The 25,867-nt window shown below is 39.7% G+C and overlaps 1 non-coding gene across 1 annotated transcript; it reads right to left on the bottom strand.

The window, feature by feature from the left end:
- Positions 1-1,656: 1,656 nt before the first annotated feature.
- On the bottom strand, positions 1,657-1,730 carry TRNAI-GAU (transfer RNA isoleucine (anticodon GAU)). The gene has a single exon. It is a non-coding gene; the product is annotated as a tRNA-Ile (tRNA).
- Positions 1,731-25,867: the final 24,137 nt, after the last annotated feature.

Genomic DNA, 25,867 nt, shown 5'->3' with positions numbered 1-25,867 from the left:
TTCATCACTGCCCATGCCTACCCTATTCCACTAGATGGCATTCTCACCCATGAGACTATCACAGCCATGCACATTTCAAGAAGTGGCCAAGCGATGGGCTGGGTTGTGCTTTCCTGACAAGATGAAATGCTTCTGGGCTGCTGGTATCCATATCCCTCTACTCTCAAGTCAGGCACCAAAACACCATTTCATACCTGCCTGCCTTTCAAAGTCTCATAACTGTTCATCAGATATCTACTTTATGCAAGGCACTAAGGTAGGCACAGAGGCAATTTGAGCTAAAGTTCATGTCTGGCCCTCCAGGAGCTCACAGTCTAGTTGATACCAGAGGAGAGTGTCTGGGGAAGCCTGATGTCTGGTCTCAACCTACCCTGTCCTCTTACCAGGTTCTTGACTCCACCACAGGAAAGAATTCAAGAGTGGAATCACAGTAGAAAGTGAGAACAGGTTTAATGTAACTAATAAGAGATAAAGATTTCACAGAGAGAGTACAGCCTAGCTCCAGAAACTGAGCAGAACCACACCAAGTTTAACACAAAAGTAAGAAATACACACTTAAAGTTTAGTACAGACTGCAGGTTGACTCGAGAGAGTGAATGGCCACCTGCTGAAAGTAAGCTTAACACAAAAGTAAAGCATACACACCTCAGCCAGCGAAGTGTGGATTGGCCCCAGGAAAGTGAGCAACAACCCCACCTCCTGCCTGGATTCCACTTTTATAGTTTCACTATCTAATACATATTTGTGATATCTAATTGAATATTCAATTAAAGGGGTGCTTCCCAGTTATGTAACATAGTCTTACACATGCTCAATTGGTCTCCTTTCAGGGCATGTTCATTGGTCAAATCCTATCACATGCACCAGACATATTCAAGAATATTCTGTGCTCTTTAGTGCCTCCAGTGGAAGGTTATTCAAAGGGTAAACTCCCTTCCACTGAGCATGCTTGGTCACTGGAGTCGTATAAGCTGGTATAAATTCCTTTTACTGAGCATTCTCAGCTACTAGAGTTATATAATTCCTTTCTACCAAGCATGCTCAGCCATTGGATTTGCATAAGTCCACCCCTTGTGGTCTCAATCTCCCCATGTTGGTATCGAAAGTAAGTCCAACAAGCAACAGTAACTTCTCCTCTAGGGGAGGGCCTGAAGGAGAGGCCAGAGACCTTGGTGAGTGGTTTGAAATCCAGAGGTGTGTCCTAAAACCCAAACCCAAGGAAATTGAGTGTCTCCTGTCTCATAATGGCAGGGGGCAGATGGCATAAGAGCTAAAGCAGAGGAAAGAATGCTTCTGTTTGGGGGCTCTGCATAACTGGAGGCTCTGAAGGTTTAGGGGTTCATGACCTTGATTTGTGGGGCTGTTGGCATAGGGTGAGGGGCTCCCTGTCATGCAGCAAATGGGGAGACTAGCATCATTGCATTATTTCATTGGCTGTGCCATGATATTCAGGCCCAGAGACCAGCAGAGGAAAGCAGTGGCCATGAATGCTCCTTCCTATCCCAGGAACTGACTGACTGGGCTCTCTTGCAGTTTCAAAGACAGAGGACCAAATGTGCTGCCTGCACTTCTCCAACACCAGTGAGTGGAAATATCTATAGCTATCCTCCTTGGTTTTATGTTATTTTATTTACTTATTTATTTATTTTTGGCAGCTGGCCAGTACAGGGATTGAACCCTGGGCCTTGGGGTTATCAGCACCATGCTCTAACCAATTGAGCTAACCAGCCAGCCCTGTTATCTTATTTTCTTATTTACAGAAAAATAGAATATCACATGCACAAAAGTAACCCATCACTCATGTTCCTACCAACAAGAATTAACCATTCTTAACCTCTTAATATGTTGGTTTTCGGATTTTTCTGTTTATTCTTTAAAAAAAAATCACACAGAAAACATATAAACATTACCCCTTTCCTCATTTGTTTTCATCTATGTTCTTCCCTTTCATACAGGACCAATTCTTAGATTCAGTTATGTGGTGCCAGCATGCTTTGACATAAATGTCTCACAGCATACGGCAGCAGAAAGAATTATGATGTTTTTCTACCTTTCCTCTATCCTTGCATGTAAACTTATTTTTTTCTGGAGTTTAAAAGTATAGAGTATTGCAGAGAATGTGTATAATGTAGAAAGATGAAAATAAAAAAAATCACCTGTGGTCCTACTGCTTGGGGAGAACCACAGTTGATGTTCTTTTTGGTATACTTCTCTCCGGTCTTTTTTCAAAAATTACCTTTGTGTTGTATTTACTGTTTTATAATCTGCCTTTTCACTTAATTTTCTGTGTTTCCTAGATGTTCTTCTGCCTCATGATTTGTGATAGTTGCCCAGTATCTCATCTTATAGCCATAGCTATGTTATGCTTTATAATTGCTATTGCTAGACATTTAGTTGGTTTCCTTTTTTTGCTATTACAATAATGTGTGTTCTTGTACATAAATCTTTATGTGAATGTCTAATTGTCCAGGATAAATTTCTAGCAGTGGAACTTCTTAGTTAAAGAGTGTAAACATTAAGACTCTTTTATTGTACTTTTTCTTTAGCAAAGTAATGAATGTTTATTATAGAATATGTAAGAAACAGATGTACGAAAAGGAGAGCATAAAGTCCCCCTTATTCTTCCCACTTAGAGGTAACTACTATTAGCACTTTATTATAACCATCTAATCTTTTCTGTATATTCTACATGCTCTTTTATAAGCTTTTTACTTAATGTATTCTGAACATTGTTTTAAGTTCATTGTTCTTTTGCACGTTCACTGGTTACATAGCATTTCATTATGAAAGTACCACAATCTATTTAACCAATCTGCTGCTGTTGGATATTTAAGTTATTTTCTGTTTTTACCTACTGTCAACAACACAGAGATGAGTACTGTGTCTTTGCAAAAATTCTTGATTGTTTCTTTTGAATAAATTCCTAGATGTCCAATTGTTGATTTCACATGTATGCACATTTTAAGGCTTTTGATGGATATTGCTAAATGGCCCTATAACAATTCTCATCTTAGAGGCAGAGTATGGTCATGCCCTTTTTTTTTCTGAATTCTCGAGATTGCTGAGTATTTTGCCAATTTGACTACACAAAATTTGATATTTTATTTTAAACAGTTTAAACTTATTTAATTACTAATGAAACTGAACATTTTTTTCTTTTTACTTTTGCCCAATTTTCTGTTCTGGTATAGGATTTTTTTCCTTTTTTTCTTAAGAGAGTTTTTAATAAACTTTAAATGTTAATTCCTTGTCATTTGTGCAGGTATTCTCCTTCAACTAATTGTGACAAACTCTGTATGTCCAGATTTCCTAATATTAAATTGCGCTCTTGGTATATTCTGTCCTTGCTTATGGTGGCCTGCTGGATTTGGTTTCCTGGCATTTCATTTAGGATTTTTGCATCTGTATTTGTAAATGACATCAGTCTTCAGTTTTCTTTCTTTGTATGTTTTTGTGTTGATCGTCAGGTTTTGTGGTCAGTATAACTTTAGTTTTATAAAATGAATGGGGCTTATTTCCTTTTCCTCTATTGGAAACCACTTTTAGAACATGGAGATTATGTTTCTTGTAAATTAGAAAGAACTTGCTTCATAAGATGGTTTAGGCACTGTAACAATCATTGAAGGAAAAAACATTTTAAACAACATAATTGTTTCCATGTTTTCTACTTCTTTGTAATACCAGTTTGCTAACTTGCTAATTTTTAAAGAAAATTGTCTATTTTATTGAGATTTTCAAATTCGTTAGCATTTTTATAGCTTTATTGAGATATAATGCACATACCATACAAGTCACCCATTTAAAGTGATTTTTAGTGCATTCACAGAGCTCTATAACCATCATAAGAACCATCACAAAAAATTCTGGAAAATTTTCAAACCCCTACCCCAAAGAAAAAACTGATATACATTAGCAATCACCTTCCATTTCCCCTTAACTTCCCTCAGCCCTAGCCAACCACTAATCTACTTTCTGTCTCCATAGATTCACCTGTTCTGGACCCTTCTGTGTATAAATGGAATTATACACTATGTGGTCTTCTGTGACTGGCTTCTTTCACTTAGCATAATGTTTTCAGAGTTCATCTATCCATCCATGCTGTAGCGTGTATCAATATTTCATTCTTTTTTTTTCAAGTTTTTGTTTTTGATTAATAAACTATTATTAGAGCAATTTTGGGTTTACAGAAGATTGAGCGCATAGTACAGAGTTCCCATATACTAACCTCCCCTCACTCTGAATCATAGTTTTCCCCACTAACATCTTGCATTGGTTTGGTACACCAATACATTATTATTAACTAAAGTTCATACTTTACATTAGGGTTCACTCTTTGTGTTGTATGGTTCTATGGGTTTTGACAAATGTCTGCCACTTATCCACCATTACAATATCATACAGGATAATTTTGATGAATAGGAGAAACACAGGGGATTTTTAGGGCAGTGTTTCCTTCTTTCAGAGCAACCACTGATCTTTTTTATTTTCTCTATAGTTTTACCTTTCCTGTATTGTTATATATTTGGAATGATACAGTATGTAGTATTTTCAGACAGGCTTCTTTCACTAAGTAATATGCATGTAAGCTTCCTCCATGTCTTTATGAGGCTTGAAAGCTTCTTTTTATAGCTGAATAATATTCCATTGTATGGATGCACTACAATTTCTTTATCTATTCACCTTTTGAAGAATATCTCGTTTGCCTCCAATTTGGGGCAGTTATGGATAAAGCTGCTATAAATATTTGTGTGCAGGTTTTTGTGTGCACATAAGCTTTCAGCTGATTTTGGTAAGTGCCAATGAGTGTGATGCTGGGTCATATGTTGATACTGTTTACCTTTGTAAGAAACTGCCAAACTGTCTTTTAAAGTGGCTGTACCAGTTTGTATTCTCCCCAGCAATGAATGAGAGTTTCTATTGCTCCACATTCTTGCCAGCATTTTGGTGTTGTCAGTTGTTTGGAATTTTGCTATTTTAATTAATGTGTAGTGATATCTTGTTGTTTACATTTGCAATTCACTAATAACATAAGATGAACATATTTTTAAATGCTTACTTGCTATCTGTTTATCTTCTTTGGTGTGGTATCTGTTTAGATTTTTTTTTCCCGTTTTTAAATTGGACGGGTTTTTGTTGTTGTTGTTGAGATTTAAGCTTTTGTATACTTTAGATACAAGTTCTTTATCAGATATGTGTTTTGAAAATATTTCTCCTAGCCTGTGCTTCTCTTTTCATTCTCTTAACAGTGCTTTTCACAGGTCATAAGTTTTTGTTTTAATAAAGTCCAGTTCCTTTTTCTGGCTAACTGTTATTTCACTGTATTGATATACCATATTTTGTTTATTCATTCATTACTTGATGGACACATGGGTTGCTTCCTTTTGACTATTATAAATATGCTGTTATGAACATTCATGTCTAGGTTTTTGTTTGGACATATGTTTTAATTTCTCTTGGGTAGATACGTAGCAGTGGAAATGCTCAGTCATATGGTAACTCAATGTTTAACTCTGAGAAACTGCTCAACATTTCCAAAGTGGCTGCATCATTTTACATTCCCACTAGTAATGTAGGAGAGTTCCATTCTCTCCATATGTTCACCAACATTTGTTATTCTCAGTATTTTTTATTATATCCATTGTAGTGCATGTGAAGTAGTATCTTGTGTTTTGATTTGCATTTCCCTAATGACTCATGATGTTGAGCTTATTTTTATGTGCTTATTGGCCATTTGTATATCTTCTTTGCCTCTTCACTTTTGATATTCTCTTCCATGGTATACTAGTCCATTTCTGTTGCTTATAATAAAATACTGGAACTGGGTACTTTGTAAGAAAATGAAATTATTGCTTACTGTTCTGGAGGCTGGGAAGTCCAAAGTCCAGAGGACACATCCAGTAAAGATCTTCCTTGGTGGTAGCTTCAGTGACACAGGGTATCACATTGTGAAATGGAGGAAGCAGAGAGAGAGAGAAAGACTCCCACATGCTCTCCTTTGAAATCCCTCATAACCATGCCTGTGACCACAATTATTAATCCATTCACTGTGGCATGGTCCTTACAATAAAATCATCTCTTCAAGGCCCCACCTTTCAACTACTGTGATAGGATTTCCCACCCTCTTAACGGTTACAGTGGGGATTAAGCTCCAATGACTTTGGGGAACACAATTTAAGCTTCAGTAAATTTGGGGGGGAGGCATTCAATCCATAGCACATGTGAATTGCATAGACTCCACTAATGCTTTCATGCAGATGATTTCTAATATTTACTCCCAATTCTGACCTTTCTCCTAAGATTGTTCTCCTGGGATTGCTTCTCATCTGCTTACTAGACATTAATGTCCTAATTGCATCTCAGAATCAGTGTTTCCCAACTGAAACTCATCAGATTTCCTCCCAAGCTATTTATTCTTCCTCTTTGTTTCCTATTTCTGTTAATTATATCACTATTCCTCTAATCACCAAAATTTTAAACTTGGCATCATATCTGGATGTAAAAGAAATGGGATAGGGAAGAGTCTATTCATTGCCAAAGTTCTATGTTACTTTCATAATACTTTGCATCTGTTTTCTTTTTACTCTTTATTTGCTCCTTCTTGATCTCCATCCTCTTCTGACTTTCTTGGTCACTTATTCTCCTGGTTCTCTTATCTCTGATCATTTTATCTCAGGTTATTTCCACCTGCCCCCGAAATGACCTACCCTTTTGTTGACCATCCTTTTTTGAGATCAATGCATACTTTCTTCCCTGGTTATTTTTATGTAATTCCAAGATTTAAACTCTCACATGCATACCTACAAATCCCAAATATATACTTCTATTCCTAAAATATCCTGAAAACTTCAGACACATCTATCATACTATTTGTAGGACATCTCTACTTCACACACTTCTTAAATTCAGTATGTCCAAACCGAACTCTTCCCCACCCCAGCTGCCCCCAAACTGGCTCCTCCTCTCATATTTCCAATGGATGGCAGCATCATCCGTTTGGTGTTCTCAGGACAGAAATCTGGACATTATTCCTCCTCTCTCCCTCTCCCCCAAAGCCAAATTTTCACCAAGTTGATTCTGTCCTAAAACTCTTTAATCTGCTATCTTATCCCCATGCTATTTCTTTGTGCAAGCTTTTATCATCTCTCATTTAGACTATTCCAATGATCTTCAATCTTGTCTTCCTGTCTCTAGTCTCTTACTATGCCCCTACAACCCCCTTCATGTAGTCCACTGACACAAAGTGATTTTCCAAACTGAAAATTTAGTTATGCCCTTTCACTGCAAAGGACAAAAAAAACAAGAACAAACAACAACAAAATTAATACAGAAAAATATTTACAGTCTTCCTTGAGGCTATTTACTTTTCTAAATGATATGGTTTAATCTCCTTAGCCTAGAGTATTGATCTGCTTCATGCCTACTTCCTCGGACTCATCTCTCATCACTCCCCCACTCCCAATTTATCTCAGTCTCGAGCAACATTCTTCCGTGTCTTTTAACATGTTCCCTGTGCTTGGATTCCTCTTCCTGCCTTGACTACCTAGTGAACCACCATTTGTCCTTGAAAACGCTGTCCAGGTGTCCTCTTTTCCGGAAAGCCTTTTCTGAGGCTTCCAGGCACAATGAACTATGTCAAGCTCAGGGACTCTCGTATTTTGCACAATGTCATATTTCAACTCTTTTGTTTATAGGTGTGTCTTCCTTACTGGGCTGTGAGCTCTCTTGGGACAGACTGTGGCTGATTTTCCAGCTATATAATAGGTACTCAAGTAGTATTTTTTGAATTAATGATTCAGATATCCTTTGGGCTGAATAGAGATCCCTGAAGTCTAACCATGTGGCATTGAGTGTGGAAATAACATGATAACAGGTTTCATCTCTTTTCTTTTCTTTCCTAATCAAAGAGCTCCAAATCTTGAGATTTCTTGGAGATAGGCATGATCACCTGGCTGGAATCCAGATGGGATGACTGATAAAAACCTGCTTCGGTGGATGTGTATTTGCATACTTTCTGGAAGCTCTGTACATAAAGGAAATGCTTCCAGCCCTTCATTGCTTGGCTCTTGGCATAAGTTCTGATAGTTCCCTGCTCTAAGAGTCACTTCTGGACCAATGCAAGATCAGATTCCTTTGATGGAGGTAGGCATGATATCATGAGTTGTCATTGCTACATGCCTGCAGAGCTTGGGATACTGAGAAGCAATCTGTGGACTAGGACTTACCTTAAGAGAATGAGCAACTCTACCGCAGAGAGTGGGAGCCGCAACAGCCCGAAGAACCTCTAGTCCAAGGACTGTGGGGAGTTTATGGTCCCCTCTGGGCCTACAGGATATAAGCCCTCAGGGACAGCAGTATAGTTTGGTAGAGAATAGCCCAGAGGTACTCTAGGCTCAAATTCCCCAGGGCCAGCAGATCAGTTTGGTTTCCTGTGGCTCTGTGGGACTGACCTTTAAGACTGCTTGCTACCCCTGGGAGTGACCTCCCCAAGAAAATCTCAGAGTACTCAAGGAAGAATGGGATGAACCTTTGAAAGTCAGGTTGTTGAGCCCAGTTTATTTTGCTTTACTAGGCTCCACACCCTTTACCACGGGGGAAGGATTGGGGCTCCGCTACCTTTCCTCAGTGGTGCTCAGCTGTGAAGCCTGTGTCATTGGGAAATTAGCATCGTTCCTGTCAGAGTGGGCTTCCACTGTTTTATGCCTTAACTGAGGGTGTTTCCAATCTTGGTTAGGCTAGTGCACTTCCTGTTGAGCTAAGTGGCTTTCTCACTCTGATACCTTGGTGAGACTAATGGAAACTAAAGTTTAGTAGACTTTAGTTTTATGGAATGAAATTGTTACTTCTGGTTCAGAGAGACTGAGCAGAAGCTAAAATTGCAGAAATACCTTTTCAATACTGGGTTAACAGTTTACAAAAACCTTCACATACATTGACTCATTCATTCTTCACACAGCCCAGTGCCTGCCCCTTAGTAGATATTCATGTGTTTGGTGTATGAATGAACATGAGTATTTATTGTACATATTTTACAAATTGGGGAACTGAGGCCCAAATAGGTGAATTGGGCTTCCTAAATGTGTAGTCTGCACTTGAAATCAGGCTCATTTCAGGCCTACATTTACTGAGTACCTATTAAGTGACGGGTAGTTGCCAGTAATGAATAAACATGTCCATTGGTTTTGAGACCTTACAGGTTTGTCAGGGAGTTAGACATACAAGCAGATAATTTCAACACAATATGCTATGTGTCATGATAGAGAACCCTGTGTGATGCTCTGGGGTCACAGAGGAAGGGTGCCTAATCCAGTCTGATAAGATCACAAAAGGCTTCCTGAAGTGACACCTCAGTTAAGTTTTAAAGGTTCAGTAGAGATGGCCAGGGGTAGAGAGAACATTCTTGGCTGAAAAGTCAGCCCCAGTAGGGACACAGAAGTTTGAGCCAGCATGGTATGTTTCTAAGATTGCTGGCATATTTCTTACCAAGGGGAAAGTGGTGGGAATGGTGACAAGAGAGGTAAAGTAGGATTCGGATCACTGAGGGTGCACACTTTACCTTATATAACATTAGTTTGCACACATTGCTAAATCACTCAAATCATCTGGTGCACTTAAGCATTTTCTTGATCAGCTAGATTTAAGAATCACATCTGGAGGCAACAGGAAGCCATTGGAAGATTGGTAGCACAGGAGGGACATAGATGGTCATATTGGATCACTCTGGTGGTGATCTACATGGGGGCAGGTAGATTCGAGAGGAATGCTACTGGAGGCAGAGAGACCATTTAGGAGCCTGCCAAGCTTTTCTAAGTGAGATATGGTGAACTGAATAAGGCAGTAGCAGTGAGGATGGAGAGGAAGAGGCAGAATCAAAGAGATTCCAAAGTGGTGAAATCTTTATGATGTTGTGGGGAGGGCTGGTAAGGGAGAGAGAAGTGTTTAGGATAATTCTCCAGGTTTCTGGCATGGCTGATTGAGCAGAGGGTAATACTTCTGACCAACATCAGGAATAGAGGGTGAAGAGAGAATGGAGAACAATGTATAAATTCAGATTGGAACCTGCTGAATTTGAGTTACTGTGGGACTTCTAGGTGGAAGAGTGACTGTTTTGTTCCGGAACTCAGAATAAGTGTCTGGGCAGGAAATACAGATCTGGCCCCCTCTGTATGGGGGGTTTAAATCCACGTGAGTTGTAGAGATCTCTCAAGGAAAGTGTGTAGCGAGTGTACCTTCAAGTATTCTACCCCTCCCTGCCTTCAAGTGTTCTTCTCCCAGGGAAGCAGAAGCCACTTTTCCTTCCTTCCTTCCTTCCTTCCTTCCGGCAAGATGGGGAAGTAAAAATGGCATAAAAAGTGGTGTTAGAGAACCTGGTTCAAGCCCTGTGTCGGCCACTTCACCATTCTACAACCCTGAGAAGTTCTCAGCCTCTCTCAGCCTCTAGATCTACATCTATAAAACAAGGATATTAGGAATATCTGCTTCACAGGATATTGAGATGGTCCAATGAGAACATATATGTGAAAACTACCATGTAAAGAACCATAAAAACATTAGTTTTGGGGGGTTTTTTTTCCCCTAGAAACATGGATCAATGTGTAGGAATTATAGGGAGGCAGATTTTGGCCCAATGTAAGAAAAGACTGTCTGATGCTTTGGCAATTGGATGAAGGGAAGAGCTTTAGGAGATGGTCAGCTATGAGGCTCTAGAGGTCTTCAAGCAGAAGTTGGGTTGCTGGGCTTATGCTGAGAATTTTATTGCCATGGGTTGGGTTTCCCATCATGACCTCTGAGCTCCCTTTAATGGCTCAGATAGCATTTGAGTTACCAGAACAGTTCTTTACCCATTTTCTGAATTTTTTTACACTTATTAGGTTTTTATTAATTGTAGAAGTAAGGCAGGTACATATTTGTTTTTCTTCCACTAAATCTCTTAAAGCCCTGGGCATCTTGGTTCCTAAGTGGAGACTTGGTTTGCCCTAGATAACAGGGCAAACTGCATCAGGCATTTACAGACATTTTCTAAATGCCCTTAAATGAGGATTCAGTGGGTGCTAAAATGTGGGCAGTCTGTGTAGTGCAATTAGGCCTCTCTAACACAGCCAGAGAGGAGGGAGGGGCATCCTGATGTTGTGACAGTGCTGAATTAGAGATTACTGGAAAATAATCCATTTTTCTTATTTTCAAACAGAAATAATATTATAGACAGCTAACAAACTATTGCCATGTAGAGGTTTTGACGGAATATGCTCCAATGAGTAGGTAACAATCATTTGAAATCGGCACACTAATTATTTATATGCAAATGAATGTTAGAGAGCTTGGAAACAGTTTGTTCTCTGAACTGGGTTAAACATCCCCTAAGAGCTCATGTTTATGCTCTTAATTTACTCAGAAACTTGTTGCTGTTTTTCAACAGATAGAGGAAAGGTAAAATATAGCAACCTGTGATTGAATTGTCACAAATTTATAAATGGTATGAATTGAGTTATATTTTTCTGTATTTATTTTATTGTCAATCACTGGTGTAACACATTTGCTAAACAAGGCATAATTTTCTTGCTAACTTTCTTTACACAGAGATTATTTCTGTAAATAAAACATCTCCACCCATGCGGTTTGATGAGAAATTAATTACCTTTATGATTGTTGAGTTGAATTTCCTGGCTCTAAAACAATTGCCTCAAATAATAGTAATTTCATACCTAGAAAATATTCTGCTAAGAAAAAGTTACTATAAACCATTTAGAGGAAAACAATTTTGAAAAGCCAAGAATATAAGAAAATACATTCAGTCCTAATTGTGGGTGGAACCCAGTTTCATCTTCCTGATGATTCAGCAGGCCTTTCAAGATCTGGCCTCTTTTTAATTATCTGTATTCATTTTACTGTAGCTATGACAAGGAGTGCATGACAGAACTTTCTAGTTGATATTTTGAAAAAGTAAAAGTGTTTTAAATATGCTTACCTCTCCCACCTCACTCTCCACCCCTCATTCTCATCCTCAGGAACTGGTGGATCAAGAGAGAGTGTACTCTGGCTGTGGTGACCTGGAACTTGAATTGTGGGATGATGGGGCAGTATGGCGCAGCAATCAGGTGGGAGATTCAAGGACAGGAACTATATGGAGGGATGGAAGTTGGGAGGGAGGAAGAGTGAGAATTTATGAATGAACCAAAGGGAGAAGCCAAGGAGTATTAGATCTTGAGCCAGATCACAGACAGTTGGTTCAGCATAAGGGGTAACAGATACAAGGAACAATGGGGCATAGTCCAAGTCTAAGTCAGCTAAACCTTGCTCAGGTCATGGTGTCTGATCTCCTCAGTGTCTCTCTTAATGCAGCACATTGTTAAGCTTTGATCTGACCCCAGCGGGATGCTGAACAGCTCAATAAGCAGGCCGTTTGGTAAGAGCCTTTTGAGTGTTTGTTCACTTACAACCCCACAAATCTCTCTTTACACCAGCAAATTACTCCATACAACTCACTGCCTGGACATTTTCTAGCAGACTTACTTTGGGGGTGGGGTGGGGGTGATGTAGTGTGCTGAAAAGATCCCTGCCCGAGGGCAGTGTGGGGAAGAAGGCTTGGGTTTTAGTCAGTGCTCTGCCAGTAACTGGCCATGAAACTTTTGGCGAGTCGTCTAAATTTTCAGAGCCTTAGTTTCCCCATATATAAAATGAGGACGGAGGAGGCAGAGGTGTATAGTACCTCCATCAGTTATGCATAGAAAATAATTCTGTGGCCTTTGGCATTTGGCTTGTTTGACTTGAGAAAAATAAATATAAATATACTCTAGGCATTACATTTGAGCTGAACCTATGAAAAAACCCTGAGATTCAAAATCAAACTATAAACAGTCAAATCTTTTTCCCAGCTTGTTTGTCAGAGCCAGGGGTGTTGAACAGTCAACTTTTTAGCATTTGTGGGAATAGCAGAAAGCAAACCGAATAGGGTGAAACAGTTGTGCTCCTCAGCCTCTTGCAGATGCAATAGCTTACATATCAGAGGTCCGCTGTGTTCCAGGGACTCCGATGGGGCTGATAGACCCCTCGTGAGTTATGCACCACCGACAAGCTGGAGACCTTTTTGTCCTTTGCCAAAATCACACATGGTTCACTTGCTGAACGCTGCGGTAAGATTAAGTGACTCTTCTGAACGGTCCACCCTGTCGATCCTGCCAGTGAGGGACAAAAGACATAAGGGCTGCCCATGGACCTTAAAATGCTAATTTAAAAAATAGCTCTTAATTACAAAAAATAGCCTTAATTATTAGCTTACCACAGGCAGGCCACACATTTCGGAATAGTTTACCGAACCAGGGAATAAACGAATAGTTGATGAGTGCTGGTGGGTTCATTTGCGTGCTACACCACACCCAAATTGTCATACTGCAACACCACAATTTTCAGCCAAATTACAAACCCAACAAATTAACACAATTTTAAAATTTCCTTTCTAATTGCACTACAAACAGGAGTATTTCTGTCTTTTGGCTTTTTTGACATAGAGGCTTCCTCTTAAAAGCAGAAAGACTTTAATATAGATAAATCTATGTCTAACAAATAAAGCTCATTTTCATTTTCCTTATCCAGCTGGCTAAGATTTATACATTAATTAGTCAACCAATGCATCTTAAACGTCCTGGTTAAAATACACACTGCTGGCCAAGAATCATTCAACCCTCAGCATACTTTTGTTTGCCTGTAAGCAGTAAATACGCAGAACTGTAAATGGGTAAACTCAGTCTTTCCATACAGCAAGGTCAACAGAACTCATGGTGAACATACAAAGGATAGGAGACTAACTATTATTGAGATTCAGGTAAGTGATTTCTTAGGCATTTTAGCTGTCATGCTGTGGCATAATTGTAAACCCACCAGGAAGGAATTGCAAATCACAACCTACTTATTTTTTCCCCAATGGCTATATAGCACTTTTTTTTTTCTGTCCTGCAGTTTGTGCCAACTCTCTATTTAATCATTAAAAGAAATGTTATTTTAAGTATTGCTTCCTCAATAACAGTGTTTAACTGACACTCTAAAGAATGGTGACTTTGCCCAGAGTCTGGCTTTAATATGCTGTCGTGATTTGAGGCAATCAGAGCTATTAGTAATGGAATGCAGGGCTCTGTGGCAATTTTATTTAAAGTTTTGCTTAAGTTAATATTACATCTGACTAATGTAACCATCTGTATTCAGCCCCATCAATGACAACATAAAATTGTTAAACACCATTTCATGGGCATCAAGTGCTTTGGCTTTGGTATAATTTTATGATCATGCCTTATTGTAGTACTTTATCACTATCATTTAAAGATCAGTGAAAGCAGCAGCAAATGTTCTCGACATATCACAGAAACCAAGGTAGTGGGTCTCCCAGCTTTGTGACTAAATTCTTCCTGCCTCTAGCTCTTCACGTGATCTGTTACCTTGTCCAGGAATGCCCATCAAATCTTGGGTTAAAGGCCTTTTCAGAGAGGTCTCCTTTCTCACCCTAGTATTCTTGGTCACTGTACCTATTTGTTTACTTCATTACAATTTAAAATTATACCTGTGTCTTTTTTCTTGTTGTTTCCCCTGCTAGACTATAAGCTATACGCAAGGGCAGAGACCATGTCTATTTATTATTATTTTTTTATTTTAATTTATAAAATTTTTAATTGACAAGTTATAGTTACATATATTTGTATGGTACAAAGTGATATTATGGTTCATGAATACAATGTGAAGTAATTAAATCAAGCTAATTAGCATATCTGTCATCAGATTTCACTCAAAGTAAGTAGGGACTCTAAATATTTTGGGGGGGACTCAAATGCTTTAATGAAAAATGAGGCAATGTGGTGGAATTATAATAAAGTAGGGGCCCTATACGCTGAGGACTTCCACATTCATCTCATGGTTGCATCTGACCCTGCCTAGGACTGTGTGACTTTGTACCAGTGTACCCAAATGCTTGCTGGACGTTTCCACATGATGACCCACAGACATCTCACAGTCAACATTACAACCTACAGTTTATCATTTTGCCTCTCAAATTTCCTTTTCCTCCTCAGAGTCATAGCTTGGATAATGGCACCATCATGCATGCCATTACCCAAGTAAGATACTTAGCATTCACTCTCCCCTCCCTCCTCCTCAACTTCAGCATGCAATCCTGTTAGTGGGTCCTCCTGAATGTCTCTTAGAATCTGTCCTTTCTACCCCAGGTCATACGGCCTTGGGTCAGGTCCTCATCATTTCTTATCTAGACTACTGCAATGCTTCTTCCTTCTCCTCCTCCTCCCTGCCTCCCTGATTTTATTCTCTAAAGACCACCTTTCTCCTCCTAAACAGGCAAATGCTGTTCTCTCTGCTTGGATCCAGAAGTCAGTAAGGGTTGACAGTGTGCAGAAGTATCTGGAACCTTACTGAGTAAGAGATATTCAAATATTGTACACATATGATTTCTCCAAGATTCATTTCCTTTTTGTTTTCCTGCTATGAATCCAATGGAATAAGTTATTAAAATGCTTTGAGCTTCTGAATGAAAGCACAGAACCATGCCAACAGGAACGACATAAAGGTTTCCTTTCTTTATTTTCCTCTAGCATCTATCTTTGATGGATGATGTGACCATGAATCTTCACTTAAATATGGAATTCTGAAATATCATAAAATCCCGAAATGTCAGAGCTGGGCAAAGGCCATCTGGATCCCATGTCCGAAGCTGAGAGAAAGGAAGGGCTTTATTTAACATCACACAGTGAGTTAGCTGCAGAATTAGGTCTGAGACCCAGATCTCTATATTCCTCAAGTGATTATGAGGCTTCATTTGGACGTATTATTAAAACACTTGGCAGCTCTGTGACCCACTCCCCACAGTAGTGTGGCAAGACTTCCTTCCTTCATCTGATCATTTTTTGCTTCTCTTGTGCCTGAGTGCTGATCAGTGAGATTAGGAAGAAAGTCTGACCCTAATATAGTGACATGCTTCAGTGGTGATTTTCAAATGGGGCACCTCAGAGCACCAGAGGATTTTTCAAATTAACTTGGGGGTCTCTTGCGTGCATCAGTCATTAGGGCTCCAATTAAATAGGGTCCTGGGCTTGTAACTCCCATTTCAGCCTGTGTTTTTATTCTTTTTATATGGGCTCACACTACCATTGGATTTAAATAAGTGGTTCCATGTTGTAAAAGTTTTGAAAACTACTGTGCCTTGGGATTTGCTGGTTTGTTACTAGGTTGACTATTAATATATAGTGTTTCTGTCAATTTTGTGTTTATTATTTTTTACATTTACCTTTCTCTTTACAATGATAAAAAGACAGGAAAAAATTCAGGCTTTCTCACATGGGTTTGGTAATTTGAATCTAGATTGTCTGTACCTAGTTAATGGACCAGTGCCTAAGGCTGGGGTTTTATGGACTCTTGGGTATTTGTTGGTATGGGTGTGTGAGGTCCACATAAAGGGTCTCGCCCTCCCTCTCAGGCCAGGAAGCACAAGAGATTGCTTGGTAGAAGATGTGTTATCATTTGGAATCTAGTATGTCTTTTCTAGTTTACTTGAATTCCATATCTTCAGTCTCTGATGCTGACCTTTGGTGAGCAAGGCAGAATGTATGATTTCTGAGGGCCAGACAGTGTGGTATGCTAGTAAAATACCATGTGAATGTCCATGGAAGGGGGAAGTTGATACTGAAAATTTATGACAGTTGTCATCGTGAAGGGTCCCGGGGGTAGTCTTCTAGTTTCTGGCAATGGGAGGTGATGGTAGAAGAAATTTAGAGGCTTTGAATCATGGACAAATGATATGTCCCGTTTGACTGTTTTCCTTTTGTTGCCCAGAGGTGGTTGGCATGCTTTTGATACTTCTCCTTTGCATGATGAAAGGCAAAGCCACATCTAACTTTGGTGGCCTAATGCAAGAGTGTAAATTACAAGCTCACTGCAAAGTCCTCCTTCTCTTCAACATCCTAGCTCTGTCCCTTACCCTAAGGGGCCTTTCACACATACCTATAGACATCAGCCTTGCTCCTCAAAGTGTGGACCCCAGTCCAGAGCATCAGCATTACCTTAGAGCTTGTTAGAAGTGCATACTCTCAGGCCCCACCCTAGGACTGCTGAACCAGGATCTGGATTTTAATAAGATGCTAGATAATTCACATGCACATTAAAGTGTGAGAGCACTGCTGTAGCCCACATGTTTAGGGCAACAGCTGCCCTGTGTCCACCCTTCAGTCAGCCCTCAGACCTAGGGTTTAGTTCATCCTTAGGAAGGCAGTACAAGGGAAGAGGACAGCACAGGCCCTGAATGCAGGCTTGGGGTACATGGGCAGGGAATTTTAAGATCCTGGATATTCCAAGAGCAGCCCAGAAGAGGGAAGCATGAACTTTGGGTCGGCAAGTCCCCTTGGCCTTGTAAACTCCTTGCCCTATAGAGAGCAGTGTAGCTGAAGCAGGGCTAGATCAAGGCCCTATAAATTATGGGGCCTAGGGCAGGGACCTGGTTGTCCCAGTCTAAGACTGATACTATTGAAAGTTGTCCTAAATATCCATGAGGACGGGGGTTGGGTGGGAGTTGTTCGTAGCTCCTTGAGGTACTGGCCAGCTGCCAATGCCTTGCTGGCTCTTTGGAGTGTGGGGAAATTGTGGTGGTGGAACCATTACTACTTTAAGAGGGTAATCAAAGGGAACTGTTATAAGCAGACTTTTCAGTAGCTAGAGAGACACATTTGTTGACTAATCTATAGAAGGTAGACAGTGAAGGAACCTGTTTTAGGATCTGATAACAATTCGTTTAGACCAACTGTTGGCCTCCATCAAGAGAGAGGTGGATGTGGATGTGGATGTGGAGAGCTTTGAACAACTCCCTCCAAACTTAGGATACAGGCAGTTTTCCTTGATGAATTAAGAGCAGTGTCAGGTGTTGCTGGGGCGGGGCAGCCATTGGAGGGAGAAGTGTGCCGTGTTGTGTCCACCACCACCTGGATGATGCGGCCGTCCTGGAACCGAAGCAGGTCTGACAGAAGCAGGTCTGAAATAAGCCCAATGGACTGCCAGTCCGCTGTCGCCCCTCAGCTTCTTCGTCTGTAAAATGGGTCTACCTCTCTTGCAGAGATGTTGGGTGGCTCTAGTGAGATAATGGATACAAAGTGCTTTCTAACCTGTCAAGTGGGACACACATAAGGAAATGGTGACCGTCCCACCATTTGTTATCTCTCCTTTGTGAGTGTACATTCACCTGCACTTCAGCTTTGATTTTCGTTGTCCTCTCCTTAGCACCACAGCTTTTAGGTCATAGCAGCACGCAAGGCTCTGTGCACAGCCATCTCTGTCCCCATGCCTGCTGCTTTCCAGCCCCTTCCATGCAGATATGCTGCTGTGATTCTCATTTTTGAATTCCACAGGTGGGGGAGGGGGATTTTATATTGGAAAACATTTCTGAAGAGAAAAATAATTGCCTCTGGAAAGAGACTTCTTTTCTCTTCCAAAAATTCATATTTGCTGGTTTAAATTGATGTGACTTTATTTTTTGGCTAGAACTCTGAAGTATTCCACTGAGCAATAATTATTCCTTTGGTGTTACAGGAGGTTGTTCAGAGAAGGGAACTAAATCTAAGAGAGTGAATCCATCTGGTCCATATGTTGAAGCTCTCTGAGGCCACTGACACTGAAATTCTAATGCTAGATTTTTATCTACTGGTATCATTTAGATGTTGATGTAATGTGAGCTAGTGCCTTGGGTTGCTGAGCTGAAGTCAGGCTGAATTCCATTCCCTTACATGGCACTTGGATGCCCTGTACAGTGGACTGATGACCTTCTTGGCAGGGCACAAAGGTAAGACAGACCCTGTATTCCAGTCTTGCCACCTGATTGTCAAACCCAAGCTGTCCTGGCCCCTATCAGGGGAAGATACTAAAGGCCAGCAGCTGGAAGACTCAGTGCTTCCCAGTACCTAAAGCATCAGGAGCTAAGCTTGTCAGGATAGTAGAAGTCCACACCCCCGGTAGCTGACTAATTCTAGATTAGTCTGATACCTCAAGGGAAGAGTCCCTGGAGCCCATGGAGACTCATTAATCTTCACCCTTCCTTTTTACAGTATGGTGTGGGTGAAGCCAGGGTGTATTCCAGGACCCCACTAAAGGCTATCCTATTTATTTGGGTCTCTGTCTTCCAGCCTAGCCTTTGCTAGGCCTGGGGTGCTGGACTCTGTCTCTCTAGCTAGCTGCTAGCTAGGGTCCAATCCAAATACAACCTTTTGGAAACACGGTGCTGCCACCTGCCTGATGATTAGTACTGCCACTGTGCCAGATCTTTCCTTACCATATTGCCACATGAAATAGCCAGCTTGCATTTGTCATGTTCTGTGGGTTTTTTTTTTGTTTGTTTGTTTGTTTGTTTTTTGACCTTTGTTACCTGGATGGCCATTCAGCCCCCTTAGGGACAACTCTGGGGTCCTCCAAGTTGTGACTGCTTGATCTGTGCTCATTCTTCTTTTTCTGCTCTTCTTGCATTGAAGTCTTGTGAGTCCCCCACTATTGCTATTAAAGTTCTGCTGCAAAGTATGGGAAATAGCCCACTTTATACCATAGTCCAGTTACATATTCATAGGAAGCTGTGGACATCTCACTGTTCACTTGGGGTTGAACTGAAAGTTCCTGCCTCCCTTCTCCAGGAATCATTAACCAAAAAAGCCACAAGAGAAGATTTGCCAGTCTCCTTTGAAATAAAATGCTATGAGATACCAAACAACTAACTGTCCAGATTTATTAGCAAAATCTGGCTGCTTTAGCTTTTTGACATTTTTTTATCTTTCCTCTGTAGTCCAATGTGAAAGAGACTCTCCAAGGCAAACTTTCATTGGGAGGAATTCAGAACTGCCATATGTCATCAGTACATGACCTAGGAGAGGCCAACAAAAGGATTACTGCCATTTTCCCAAAAAGCTATTAGTGAAGGTTATTGATTATTTTCTAAATACCTTCCACCTTCATCACAGGATATTATGATCATTAAAGAGGCACAGTCGTATATCTTTTAAAAAATAGTTTTCTACTTTTTTTCTTAATGTTTACTGTGCTCAGGTCCCTCTTTAGAGCCCAAAAGGGACGTTTTTTTCTTTACCCATAGGATTTGTCCTTGCCCTTCTGGCAAATGGACTTGAATCGCTGCTGCTTCTGTCAGCTGGCAGCTGGGTTTACTTCAAGGTCTTTGGGTAGACCAGACAAGTCCAATTATACAAATTATTGTTGACTGCTGTCAACTCTCTGTTCCTCCCTCCCGCACTTCTTTTTCTATCCCTATATCCCACTGCTTTTCATATAGGATTGGAAGTATTTTTTCTTTCAGAACTTCAGGCTTTTGGGTAAAAATGGTGCCTAAAGGTACATGTCAGCAGACTTTTTGGTGACATTTAAAGTAGAGCAGCATTTGATCTATACAGTAACCAGTTCTGCATCATATGTAGATTATACACAGCATACCTAATTTTAAAATTCTTAATGACATCTGTTATGTTTAAGGCTTCAAACCAATTCATGGGAGGGGGCAGGGGTATTGTAGCATTCTGCCCCAAGGGTGTAGTAAATGCTGGCATTTGGTTTTTTAGGTGGCTTCTGGGCCATCCTTCAGTGTGTTGATGGATAAAAGTATGTTTTGTTTTTTTCTCATTCTGTATTTGTTTCATCACAATGAAAATCAAAGACCCATTAAGAACAGTTGGCTATGTTCTCCTGCCACATTTCTGATTTCTCAGTGTTCAGCTAAGAAACAGAATTCTATCTAAAGCAGGGCCATTTGCTCCAGGCTCAGAGCACATGGAAGTCCCATAAGCAAACATTGCACTTTTGTTTCAGAGTTGGAAGACTTCCGTGGGCACCTCAGGATTCTGGACACACTAATGTAGTGTTTTGAGAAGTGAGGTTTTCTTTTTCTTTTTCTCTTTCTTTTTTCTAAGGATGGGGTCTAAGATCATCTCAGTTTTGTTGTTTGCCTTTATGGCAGTGTGTGGGGGTGATGTTGTTAGCTCATATATGGAGTAGATAAGCCTTGACATTGGCCATTTGAAGCATCATGAGGAGTGGTATGCTTCACTTGGTACATTTGCTACTTCAGAAATCAACAAATGATTTGTGGTGCCTATTAAGATTTATTTAGCACATATTTATTAAGTATCTCTTATGAGCTAGGAGGTATAGTAGAATGTAGGGATAGACAGATGAGAAAGGCGCAGTCCCTGCTCTTAGGTTATCTTGAAGTATAGTGGGAGAGAGAGACGCATCATCAACTAACTCTAATACTTTAAAGAGAGACACATCGACAACTAACTCTAATACTGTAAAGAGCTAGGTAGAAAATTCCAGGTCAAGGCAGCAGCACGAGCAGAGGTTGAGAGCAGGTAAATACATGATTTGTCTAAGGAATCACAAGTAATGTCCTAATGCAGATATCAGTAGGAAATGACTAGAGACAAGACTGGAAGGTAGATTCTGGTCAGATTTTGAAGAGTTGGGATTTTTAGTTTTTAGAAGGTTATGTTGGTATCCCTTGAACTCAAGTTGGGTCCAAGGTAGCAATTCTATTGACATCCTTAGAGCTTTGGTTTAATCTAGCAGGAGGTAAAAGAGAAAGCTATTAAAGCTGAAAAACTGATCCTCAGCCCTAGGGACAGTGGATCAGAGGTTAGAGCGTCCAGTATGGCTTGGGGCTGGAGCTCTGCATCAATCTGAAATATATGTGATGCATCTTTAGCTTAGGGAGGGGAGGGAAGACTTGGTTTTGGAGGAAGGGATGGGAAAGGATAGCAGAGCTGTATATTTTGTAGCTGCTCCCCAGTAAGAAATTTATAGTCTGATTTCATTACCATCCTGAAGCATTGTGATGTCACAGAGCATACGGAGATCCTTATTTAAAAGTAAGCATGAGCACCTCATATCCAATTCAGGTATAAACAACCAAATTGGTTTGTTTACATGATTCTACTTCATGAGCAGACATGATCAAATGCTGACTAGGCTTGTAAGAGTAGCCAAAGGTCAAGACATTTAGGAACACATTTAACATAAGAGTCAGGAGCTACTGGTTACAGTACACCCTCATTCAGGTATATGTATCATTACCCTCTGGTCCATAGCCACAAGCACTTTATTATCAACCACCATCTTCCAAATGGTGCCATGGTTATACCAGACAGTATGGTTGGATTGATGTGGTAGTCCACATAGAAACATAGCTCACACTAGAAATTTTCTCTCCTGATGTTGTTCTGATAGTACTCTTCTGGTTGGCATAATGAGCTTCACCATGAGCCATCATTCATGTTGCTTCATCTCTGTTACTTTGCTATGAGATGCCAGGGTCTTTCCTAGGCTGTTCTTCCTCATTCATTGTTGGGGTGTAGGAGGTATTGCTCCTTTAAAGAAGCACAGCACAAGCACCAGCACAAATTCCTCCAAACAGGAACAGAGAAACTCTCTAAGGAAGAAAAATCTCTGAAAAGAGGTATCAAAGTCCATTTGGGCAGGTGTCCTATTGGGCAGAGCTGCTCCTGAGGAGCCTTTTCTGCTTAGCCCATGTAGAAACATGTGTTTTCTTGGATTTAACATTTTTTTTTAAGTAATAGAATCTCCAAGTTCTTCTCAGAACTGGGTCTAAGCATCCATGATTACTTAATATAAAAACTCTCCTCATTCATGCATTCTACTGTTTTATCATTGCTGCTTTTAAGATTATGATCCTGGAGGTAAACGTCCTACAAAATGCCTACAGTTAGTGTTTAATCTAGAGGAACCTGTCTTAAGGGTCAGGTGATAATTGAATTCCTCTATTAAAAACAATGAAGGCTAGACCCTGTTTTCTCCATTAGGAATCCTGAGCATTGGTGAGGAAATTCAGACTAAAACCCTACCACTATTAGTATCTTGTTCTTTATACTGGACACCCACTAAAAAATGCATTCACATAATGAATTAATTTAAATTAATTTTAAATTAATGAATTAATTTAAAATTATTTTTATCAATGTAGTAGTAAATGTTTTTTCTTAATCAAGCTTGTAGTAACATGAACAACAAAAACAGTCGGGCCAGCACTGCTACCTCCCAAACAAATCCTGCTTCTCTGAAGTAATCACTTCTTAACTGTTTTAGCTATTGCTTTTAGTATTAACCTTTATATTTTATATAATATGCTTATACAGTTAATACTTGATTCATTATTTTAGATATTGTTGACTTCCCATGATAGTAGATGAGAATCTAGCTGTCTCATAGCCTCTATCAGTCAGGCTTGACTAATTTATGCTGCATAAGAAACCACTCATAATTACCAGTGGCTTTACACAACAAAAGTTTATTTGTTGCTCATGCTACATGACTCATGTTGGTCACTGAGGGACCCAAGCTAATAGAGGCTCCATCTCAACAACTTATTGTCGTGATCACTGAAACAGGCAAATAATGGGGTGATTGCACAGTGGCTCTCAAAGCTTCTGCCCGGATAGGATACAAATCAGTTTCACTCACATTTTATTGGTTGAAGCAAGTCACATGGCCACACTTAATCTGAAAGGAGGCTGGGAAGTATAATCCTACCGTGTATCTAGAGGAAATGCTCTGGTATATTTGTGAATGGCCCTAATGACTGCCACTCAACCCCTACATTTTTCCTCCCCCATTGCCCAAATATAAGTAAATCACATACTTTTTCAAAATTGGTATTCAATGTTTATTTTTTTATAGCATTGCAAATATTGTTCACTGTCAAGCCAAGCAATGCATTGTGCTTATATTTCCTTTTTTGAATATTTTATTTTCTCTATAGTCAATAATTGCCTAAATTTTTATTTGCCTAGTTTTCTTTGTATATCTTCCTTTCTCACAACATCCATCACATTTATCACGTAATTCTCAGTGTAATTTTGTAAATACTCAAGTATATCAGATAATGTGTCAATTTTATTTTTTCCTGTAATCTCCCAGCCTCCTGCTTCAGTCTTGGCTTTCTAGGCCTGCTGCACAGGTATCATTCTGGAACCTCCCTTTGCCAGTTTCCTGTGTTAAAGCCCTAATTTGCCAGGTCTCATTTCTTCCTCTTTTCTGGTTTACTTGTTTTGCTGGAGCACATGCTCTAATAGCTTCCTAAGTAAAGGTGTATGGGAAGTGTATTAGTTAGCTTTTTAGTAGGTTATACAGTTGTAAATGATTCCAGAACCCCAGTGGCTTATATAGCAAGCTTACTTTCTTAGTCATATTCTATGTCCTTCGTGGATCAGCTATATCTCTATCCAGGTATTTTTCATTCTGGAACCCAGTTTGAGGGAGCAGTCCCTCTCTGGGAAAAGCAGTTCTCATGGCAGAGGAAAAAAGCACTGACAAACCAATGACGGCTCTCAAAGCCTCTGTTCAGATATGGCACACATCACTTCTGTTCACATTTCATTGCCAAAATCCGGTCCTATGGCTGAGCCTAATGGCAGTGAGCATAGGAGAATAATTCTCCAACAGACAAAATAATGTGATTTATTATAGGAAATAGCTGTACTGCATATAAAATTATAGGTTGAATTTTTCCCCTAGAGTCATGAAAGCATTGCTCCATTGTCTTCTAGTTTTCAGTTTTGTTATTTAAAAGTCTGATTCCAATATGACTCCTATTCTTCTGTACAGGATTTTTTTTTTCTTTGCTCTGAAACCTTTTAGGATTTTATCTTATTTTTATTTATTTTTCTGCTCAATTGGTTTATTCATTCAAAATATTTTAACATTTACTTGTACATATTTGTGGAGTACAGTATGTTATTTCAATACATGCATATACTGTACAATGATTCACTTAGGGTGGATAGCATAGTTTTGTACCCGTTAGTCTACCACTTTTCTTACACCCCCACCCCTGCAACCCCTGGCCTCTAGTAACCATTATTGTACTCTGTAATTCTTTGAGAACCACTTTTGTTTTTAGATTCCACATGTGAGTGAGATCATGCGATGTTTGTCTTTTGTGCCTGACTTACTCCATTAAACATGATGGTTTCCAGTTCCATCCATGTTGCTGCAAAGTCCAAAGCACTACAGTGATCTTTATTTCCTTCCTTCTTTCTCTCTTAGCTCCCACTTATGAGTGAGTACATGTGGTATTTATCCCTCTGTGTTTTGCTTATTTCATTCAACATTAGTTTCTCCAAGCTCTTCCATGTTGTTGCAAATGGGAGAATTTCATTCTTTTTTATGGCAGAGTAGTACTCCATGGTGTATATATACCACAGTTTCCTTATCCAATCATCCATTGATGGACATTTAAGATGATGCCATTTCTTGGCTATTGTGAACAGGGCTGCAATGTACATGGGAGTGCAGGTATCCCGTCGACATGATGATTTCCATTCCTTTGGATATATACCCAGAAGTGGGACTGCTGGATCGTATGGAAGACCTATCTGTAGTTGTTTGAGAAATCTCCATACTGTTTTCCATAGTGGTTGTACTAATTTACAGTTATTGGGAGTTTTAAATGTGGATATTCATGTCCTTATTTTCTCGGAAATTTTCTTATTACTTTGATAATTTTCTCCCCTCTGTTTTTTCAGTTATTTGGATGTTAGACCTCCTGGATTGTTCCTATCTTTTACTCTCTTGGTCTTTATGTTCTACTTTTTGGGAGATTTCCTTATTTTAAACTTCCTAGTCCCCCTTTTTACATTTGATTATTGTATTTTTGATGCCCATCAATTTCTTTGTTTTCTGTCTCTTCCTTTTTCATGATGTCCCATTCATGCTTATGAACAGAAATCTTTCTCTTATCTCTCTGAGGATATGAATTATAGTTTTTATTTTAAGTTTTCTTCTGTTCTAGTGTGTATTAGTCCATTTCTGTTGCTTATAACAAAATACT

This window comes from Cynocephalus volans, chromosome X, assembly GCF_027409185.1.
Source record: "Cynocephalus volans isolate mCynVol1 chromosome X, mCynVol1.pri, whole genome shotgun sequence".
NCBI lineage: Eukaryota > Metazoa > Chordata > Mammalia > Dermoptera > Cynocephalidae > Cynocephalus > Cynocephalus volans.
This window is presented reverse-complemented; position numbering and strand designations above follow the sequence as displayed.